Raw genomic sequence first — 9,574 nt, 5'->3', positions numbered from 1 at the left:
TATACAGGTACGACATTTACATATTGCAATAAATCCGTATCAGCGCGAACTATATATGTTATTAATTTACAAATCTGTTTAAGTTTCTGGCACCAGTTGATTTTAAAAAATGTCTGCCATCAGAAATTTTGGGGGCCACCTACCCTTAAAGGTAATGTGTCACCATTTTATTTTTTCAATAAATAAAATTGTTCTATCACGATAAAGCATTTCATTTATGTATTTAGCTTTAGGACAATGTAGTTTTCATGTTATTTATTAATAAAGTGTGTACCGGGGACGGCCATATTGTAGCCTCTTTGTGGTGTGTCACTTCACAACACTTACACGGTTGCTTTGTGGCAGGCATAGGAAAGTTAAGGCTGAGAGGGTCTCATAGAAAAGCATTGACTGCACAGGCTAGGTGAAAAGAAAGGGGGAGCTAGAGCCATTTTCTTGAAGTCCCTGAGGAGCAGTGACTTATCAATGGAGCAGAAAGGATCAGAGAGGTGGATGGGGAGGGGCAGCACACAGTCCCACACGTTACACAGTCCTGCCTTGGTCTCCTCTCAGCTCACTCTGCAGACATCAGACAGGAGAGATTATACAAAGTTTAGAGCTGCAGTCCCTCCCGCCCTCCTTCCCCCCCCAACCCCCCCCCCCCCCCCCCCCCCCGCTGACCTCTGTGACCTGCCTGTCAGTCGTGATCAGCTCCCTGCACAGCCCCGACCTCCTCAATGTGTAGACTTCCTCACTGATTGTCACACACAGCTTTCCAAGGCTCATGATCTGCTTAGCACTGAAACATTTCTGGCCATTAAGGAGCCTGGGAAAGCTGTGTGGCAGTCAGACCCTATAATGACTCATGGCCCCGTAATGATAATAGAGCCTGACTGTCACACACAGCTTTCCTAGGCTCGTGAATGTCCAGAAAGGTAAAAGTACTAAGCATATCACATGTCATTCAGGAGCCTGGGAAAGCTGTGTGAGATAGTCAGGCTCTGTTATCATTACAGGGCCATGTGTCCTTACAGGGCGTAACTGTAACACACAGCTTATTTAATTATTATAAACGTTTCAGTACAAAGCATATCATGTGCCCTTCAGGAGCCTGGGAAAGCCGTGTGTGACAGCCAGGCCCTGGACAATGAGTCATAATGGGTCAGATTTAAAATTTCCATGCAGACATTCACTAGACAGCGGATCACAAACAGAACATGCTGGTGCTAGGCCCTCTTGGAAATGCGTTGTCTCATAGACAGCAATGCATTTCCGTGCAGAGTCTGCAGAAAAAATAGACATGTCTATTCTTTCTGCGGAGCCTGAAATCAGGATTTCCGCAGCAGAAACAACTGCAGCAGAAATTCTGCTGTGATGTTACGGGATATGCATCTCACAGTCCTATCAGCTTGAGTCCCTGCACGTCCCCAGGGCTCACCTGCATTGTACCCCTATAATCTGTATAATTTTTTATTACGTGTAAAGGACCTTTGATATGGTCACATGGTTATTGATCACATGATAATGATTGTCATATGTTAAAGTCACATATTTTGTTACCCAGAGAGCACCAGGTGACCAGATGACCCACAGCTAGCCTATGGGCTCCTTGCTCAGCCCCCTTTATAAGAGGGGGAGTTATTACAATCTGCCTCTTCCACAACACTTTCTGCTGAGGTCAAGTCCAGTCCAGACGTCTCAGAGCCAGTGTCCAGCACATCTGGAGGCCTCAACCTAAATTACAGGCAAAAATCAGTAAGTCAAGTCATCTCTGTCTGCTGTCACTATCTTCAGTCAAGTCAAGTCTATTATAGTCAGCATGGCTGTCCTAAAGTCTGTCAAAGTCATTGCAAGTCCCAGCAAGCTGCGAGGTCCCTTGTGTTACTGGTCACCTCTCTGGGATCCTGGCCTAGCTGTAAAGACTGTACTATCTGTCTACCTCAGTAAAGCTACCGTTAACCCTAACCTGGCCTTGGACTCTTATTTGCCCTGCCTAACTAGGACTAGCGGTGCTACCGTTCGGGTGGTTCTCTGTAAAACCATGCCCTGGCGTCACGAACATTTAGGGGTTAACTCCATCTGCCCCTGGGCTACAACATCTGCCCCATACACCTCACATTGCACCTCCATGGCACACCACAGCCCACACGGTGCAGCAGAATCCTATAGTGTGTGCATGTGTCTCTGTATGAGCGTACATGTGTACCTGACTGTATTTAGTGTGCATGTGTCTCTGTATGAGTGTACATGTGTACCTGACTGTATTTAGTGTGCATGTGTCTCTGTATGAGCGTACATGTGTACCTGACTGTATTGAGCAGACATATATACCTAATTGTGTGCATGTCTCTGTACTGAGCATACGTTTATACCTGATTGTACTATGTGTGCATGTGTATGTGTCTCTGTACTGAGCATATGGGTATACTTGACTGTACTAAGCGTGGGTGTCTCTGTACTAAACATATGTGTGTACCTGACTGTATTGAGTGCGCACGTGTCTCTACTGAGCATGCATGATTGCAGTTTTTTGTTGATGGGTTGCAAGCTTTGCTGCAGGGTAGCGGGTTGTCTGCGGGTGAGTCGCCATTACCTGTGTGGGGCGCAGCGAATATGTTTGGGGGGCAGGTGGCTCCGGGGGTAGCGGTAGGTGTGGCTCCTGTAGGCAGCGCGGGGGTTAAGCAGGTGGGGACTCCCCCTGTGGTGGCGGCTTCTGGGACCGGTGGGGGGTTAGGTTGGCGGACGCTGCTCGGGGGGAGGTTTATGTGTGTTTTGAGGGCCCCTTAGGCGCGCATCTTAAGGCCGAGGGGAGGGAAAAAATTTGGAAGCGGGAATACATGGATATTTTTTCGCTACTCCCGCTTGAAAAATTTAACCTAGATAAGGTTAGACCGGATGAGTCAAAGCGGATGGAGAAGGTGGAGGACGAGGAGCGTCGGCGGTATTGGCTGATACCGCGGACCTTCTCGAATTGGCTTCAGGCTTTCGCTATTTTGGCTAGCTTGGTGGGGGAAAAGTCGCCTGAGCATTGCTCCGGTCTCTATTGTTATATGGATGCGGTGGGGAGGCATACAGAGTGTACGGGGGTTCGGCGTGGCTTCGGTACGATGAACAATTTAGGCAGAGTATGGCGGTGCATCCGGATCTGCGGTGGGACCATAAGGATATAGGGCTGTGGATGCGGCTCATGGCGGCTCCGCGCAGTGGGGGTGGCTTGCAGTCCTTTCGAGACGGCGCCAGAGGGGCTGGGTCCGGGACCGGGCGGGAGGCCGAGGGAGGCAGTGGTGAGGGCGTGTCGGGTTTGCAAATTGCAGTTGCGGGAGGTCTAGTCTTTGTTGGGTCGTCTCAATTTTGTGTGCCGGATCATGCCTATGGGGAGAGTTTTTTGCAGGCGTCTTGCTGCGGCTACGGCGGGTGTTTCTCGGCCAAACCACTGTGCGATTTTCGGTGGGGTTGCGTGCGGACCTAGGGGTGTGGCAGGAATTTTTGGGTCGGTATAATGGGCGTTCGGTGGTGATGGGGAGGCCGGTGTCTAGTGTGGATTTGGACTTGTATACCGATGCGGCCGGGGGCTGCGGGTTTGGGGCCTACCTTCAGGGTCAGTGGTGTGTAGGGCAATGGCCGGGTGAGTGGCGGGATGCGGGGTTGACGAAAAATCTTGCGTTCCTGGAGCTGTTCCGATTGTGGTGGCAGTGTTTGTGTGGGGTGAGATGTTTCGCAATCGGAAGGTGTGCTTCCATTGTGATAACATGGGGGTGGTCTTGGCCATTAACAATCAGACGGCGAATTCTCCGCCTGTGGTTACATTGCTGCAGCATTTGGTGTTGAGAGTGTTAGAACTTAATTCCCAGGTGGTGGCGTTGCATGTACCGGGGGGTGGATAATTCGGTGGCTGACGCTCTCTCTCTCGTCTACAGTGGGACCGTTTTCGGGAATTGGTGCCGGAGGCCGAGGTGACCGGCCTTCCGTGTCCGGAATGGCTGTGGCGACTGGTTTAGAGGTGGCGCTTGCTTTGGTCTGTCAATCAGTGTGCCAGGATACTTGGGCTTCTTATCGGACTGGGAGAAGCTGGTGGGGCAGTTGTCATTTACGGGCGCCCCCGCAGATTGGGAGGCAGCCTTGTTGTTTTATATTGGTAGGGCGTTTTGCGAGGGCGTGTCTCCGGCGGGAATTGGTCCACGGATGTCGGCTTTGCCGTTTTGGTTTAAAGTTAGGGGTTTGCCGGACGTATCTAAGTCATTTTTGGTTCGTCAGGCGTTGCGGGGGTTTCGGAAGGGGGCGGTGTCCAGGGATCTGAGGCGCCCGGTGACTTTTCCGCTTTTGTGTCAGTTAGGGGTGGCGTTAGGGGGATATGTTTTTTGGACTATGAGTGTCGTTTGTTTCGGCTGGCGTTTGCTTTGGCTTTTTTTGGGGCGTTTCGTATTTCGGAACTGGTGGCCCCTAGTCGGCGGCGTGTTGGGGGTTTACTTTTTCGGATGTTAGTCTGGCTGACGGGGTGTTGCGGTGTTTGCTGCGCCATTCCAAGACGGACCAGGAGGGTCGCTTGGCGGCTTTGCGGGGCTCGGATATGTGTCCGGTTTTTTGTTATGCAGCGTTTTTGGAAGTGCGGGTGGGGGTTGTGGGTCCTCTTTTGGTACATGCGGACGGGGGTTTCTTATCGCGTTTTCACTTTGTTGGGGTTTTTCGGAAATGTTTGGCAGCGGTGGGTTGCGTTGCACGGGATTATAGCTCTCATTCGTTCAGCATTGGGGCGGCCACCGAGGCGTCTCGGTGGGGCTTGGGTCCCGAGGTCATTCGGTGGATCGGGAGGTGGGAATCGGAGAGGTTTCAGTTGTATGTCCGTCCTCATTTGGTGTGATTGCTGTGTGTTGTGGGAGTGCGGTTTGTATTTCGTTCTTGTTTTTTTTTTTTTGTCTTTCAGGTGGCGGCCTGGGACTGATTTGGTTTGTCGGCCACTCCTATATAGTGAGGGGAGGGGTGCGGGCCGGTGTTTGACCGGCAGGCCGGCAATTGGGATTGGCTAGTTCGGCGGGACAGGTCCACTGGTTGGGGAAGGGCGGAATGCGGTGGGCTGAATTGTTGGCCAGGGTACATTTCTTTGTCCAATTAGACAGAGCCCCTGATGTCCTTGTCATACACCTGGGAGGTAAAGATTTGGGTGTGCGGAGATCTCGCGATCTGATCAGGGACATCAAACTAGACTTGCTGAGGTTGTGGTCGTCTTTTCCAGGCCTGATAATTGTGTGGTCCGAGATGGTGGCTAGGGGTAAGTGGAGACAGGCACGGTCGATTGTTGCCTTAAATAGGGCTCGGATAAAGATTAACAAAGTTGTTAGCAAATTCGTAGCCCGGAATGGGGGCCTAGTGGCGGTGGCAGGAGAGAGACCTGGAGGTACATGTGGATGGCATGGAGGTGATGGGATACAGTGTGAAGGTGGGCTGGGAGCAGTTCCCAGCCCAATGGAAAAATTCTTCAAGGGGACATGGGTCCCAGGATGGTCGGGGGGGCCTCACAAACGGTGCTCCTGTGCAGGTGCTCACGGCTAGGAGTAAGGCCCATTCTAGTTTGGGCTTGGTAACAGTGCCTTCAGGTCCTCCTCCTCCTGTATTAGGGACATGTTAAATTATGTTAAATTATGTTTAAGGATGTTTATACAATGTTTTATGTATGATGTTCATACAATGGTTGCCTTACAACATTTTAATTGTGTTATTTAATAAAGGGGCTGCTGTGGCCTTGTTACCACCAACATTGTGTCTGTCGTGTTTAAGGTAAGGGGTTTTATAGGGACACTTGATGGTTGGTTTGGGAGATAGGCCATAGCAGCTATAATATCCCCAAGTCATGTAGGGGGAGATGTTTACACTAGACTGTGAACCATGGAATAGATCTGTTAAAATGTCATCCACTGGTATTGTAATATGCTACAGATTTTTTTTACCTGGAAAATCCGCAGCAGATTCTTCCTATGTGAATATACCATTAGCCTGTAGCAGCTGTACCACTATTCAGTCACCAATAAGATGGCGCAGCACAGTGGAATTTCTGTCCCTTGTCTTGCACAGACATAAGAGGAAGGGAGGTGTGAGGTCACCAGCAGGGAGAGAAGTGGGTCAAATTTGCATCATCCAAGTTTCAAGTTACTTTCTTCTAATTTTAGCTCCCTCTACTGGAATATAAAAAAATAAAAAAAACTTTAATAATTATTTTTCATATTTTCTGACAAGTGATTTTTTTTTTTTAAAGATTTACAAAAATATTAAAAACATGTAAACAAATGTATTTAAACTTGAAGAAAACAAATTATAATTTGGTGACACATTCCCTTTAAGTTTGCCCTGAGTGCCCACCCCCAATTTTATTTTTTTTCTATTATTTTCTTTAGCACCACAAATTAATGAAGACAGAAAAAGTGAGTCAGACCCTTATCGGTGCTTTCAGTAAAAAAATTGCCTTCCACCATGACAAGGTAGACTCTTTTGAGCAGGACCCTACACTAACTACACTACCATTTCTAATCTGCCCTAGCAATCTTTCCCTGGCACCCAGGTGACTGACAGGTGACAGGTGTTCTTATTGGAGTCTTCACTTCACCTTTTCCTTCTTTCAGAGCCATGACGACTTCTTTCAGCTATGACTTCTCTCCACAGAACCTGTCAGAAAAAACATTTTAGGCTCTGGACTTTTCCAGCACATAAAGTGCCCCATACAGTAATAATTCCCCCTTGGTGGTCTACACAGTAAAGTGGGTAGATAAGTGGGTTGGGGGTAAGTAGGTACCGTATTTTTCGCCATATAAGACGCTCCGGCATATAACACCCAATTTTGAAGAAGAAAAATCTAGAAAAAAAGGATTCTGAACCAAATACAATGTAAAGTATAGGACAGTGATCTTCAACCTGCGGACCTCCAGATGTTGCAAAACTAGCACGGGCATGCCAGGAGTTGTAGCTTTGCAACATCTGGAGGTCCGCAGGTTGAAGACCACTGGTATAGGAGGCAATACTCACGTGTCCCCGCCGCTCCGGACCCGTCACCGCTCTTCACCGCTGCCCTGGATGTCGCCCTCAATCGCTGTCGCCCAGGGGTATCCCCGTCGCTCCAGAACGTCTCTGCTGCCCGGTATCCTCGCTCTCCGTTGCCGCCATCACGTCGCTACGCACGCCGCTCCTATTGGATGACGGGGCGGCGTGCACGACGACGTGATGACGACGAAGGAGAGCGCCGGCCATGCTGGGGATCCAGACACGGAGATGTCATTCGCTGATCGGACACCGAGGAGGCAGGTAAGGTCCCTCCCGGATTAGTGCCACTTTCACTTCAGATGCGGCGGTCAGCTTTGATCGCCGCATCTGAAGGGTTAATACAGGGCATCACCGCAATCGGTGATGTCCAGGTATTAGCTGCGGGTCCCAGCTGTTGATGGCCGCAGGGACCGCCGCGATAGGACAGGGTTTTAATGTGTATTTGCCGTATAAGACGCACCAACTTTTACCCCCCAGTTTTGGGGAAGAAAAAGTGCATCTTATACGGTGAAAAATACGGTAGGTCCTCTTCACATAGTTTTACCCATTATGTATGTGCCACTTATATACTGGATCAACCCCTTTTACTCTCTCCTCCCCTCTTTCTCTTCACCAGTCCCAGTGAGAGTTGTTTTTATTTTCAAATTTCAGAACCAATAAGCTGCTAAATTAGGTGAAAGGTCCTGGATAGGCAGAATTAAGCTCCTCCTAAAAAAAAACTAAAAAAAAACTCTTTAGCCTTTACTTTCAATATTTTGTCTTTAGACTTTTCTCCTAGAATTTATGTTTTCTTTTAACAGAAGACTTCTTTAAAAAAAAATCGTACTTGTTATAATACATAAAATGCCGAGATGTGGCGTTAGCGCCAAGGTGAGTCACACACATGACATTTCATTTCCAGGGGTTAGCAACATAAAAGGCTCTGATGTAAGAGGGAGGAGTTAGGGGCCCCTTGAGAAAGTGGTTCAACGAAATGACGTAGGGGAACAGAGGAGCATGACACTTATGGGTGAGCACTCAGTAGGGACTCATTAGGAATAAAGGTTGAACTTGATGGACTCTGGTCTTTTTTTGACCTTATGAACTATGTTACTATGTTACTAAGGCACTTTTACTTAAAACTGGGTCAACACAACTGGGTCAACACAGTTGGCGGACATTGGTGGCCATAGCATAGTTCAGTGGTAGACAGTTCTGCCCACCTATGATTTATATGTTTTATTTCTAGAGGCGTTTTCTTTATTCCAATACTCTGCGATCTCACTGCAATATGGACTCTACCAATGGTATAGGTGATGTCCTACCCTGTAATATGTAAATAATATGTGCATTTGTTGTTGCTGATTATTATGCTTCTTTGTTATGTTTGGATTCTCCTGTAGAAATAACTGTCCAGTTGCTGTGAGCTGTTTTAGAATTTGATTGAGTCTAATTATTACTAATAAAGTGTGATATTTATTTATTCAAGTAGTTAGTGAACTCTTTTTTTCTTGGTATACAATATTTGGTTTGAGTTCAATTTAATCTAATTTACTGTGTAGGGTCATGGTACCGGTAGACACTATGGAGTCAGTATGACAATTTATGCAATGAAGTGTCAGGGTGGATTTATTTATTTCCTAACAAATAAAAAATACCCGTTGCATTGGGGAAAAAAATAATAAAATGTTCCCCAATAAGGAAAGCCATATTTTTTTATCACTCCGCTCCTAAACATCTTATGCACTATCCAAAGGATAGGGGATAAGATGTCTGATTGTGGGGTCCGGCCACTGGGAACCCCGCGATCTCCAGGCCAGTGACCACAACATTAATTTGTGAAGTCACGCCATGCCCCCTCAATTCATGTCTAAGGGAGGGGGAGTGACGGCTAGTAGAAAGCTGTCACGCCTCCTCCCATACAAATGAATGAAAGGGACGTGACTGCTGTGGCTGCCTGTCATCCAACATGGAGCTGAGTTTACTCCATGCACCAAATGACCAGGTGCTGCATTGGAGATCGCGGTGAGTCCCAGTGGCTGGACCCCAACGATCAGACCTCATATCCCAAATCGTTTGGATAGGGGATGAGATGTTTAGGAGTGGAGTACCCCTTTAATATGTTAGTCTCAGCCTGTATACAAGGTACAGGACGTGTTTTGGCTAGGCAAGCCTTCCTCAGCTTTCTAAGACATCTTAGATTATACAGCTGAGGAAGGCTGCCTAGCTGAAAAACACATCATGTTCCTTGAATTAAATTTAATTTGTTGAGTGCCAAGACTTCTTGCTTTAATTCTCTACTTTGAGCTTTTAGAACACTTCTATAAGTGCAAGGTCTGCAGATTTCTCGAATGCATTGTATTGACTCGATCTAAGTATATCATGTCACTTATTGCTGGTTATTGGCCCAGGATCTTTAAGATCCATGGATTGGATAACTCTTAGTCTATACCACTGGTCATGCCTCAGACAATGTAGACTACGTAGGTGTTGCATATAAAACTAAAATAGAAAGTGTCCCAACAATATAACTTCCCAACCTGAAATCTGAAAAATGCAGAAAAAGCTAAGCAAAAAAAAAAAAACTGAA

Source organism: Hyla sarda, chromosome 1, assembly GCF_029499605.1.
Source record: "Hyla sarda isolate aHylSar1 chromosome 1, aHylSar1.hap1, whole genome shotgun sequence".
In the NCBI taxonomy this organism is placed as follows: domain Eukaryota; kingdom Metazoa; phylum Chordata; class Amphibia; order Anura; family Hylidae; genus Hyla; species Hyla sarda.
Note: the sequence above shows the minus strand (reverse complement) of the source record.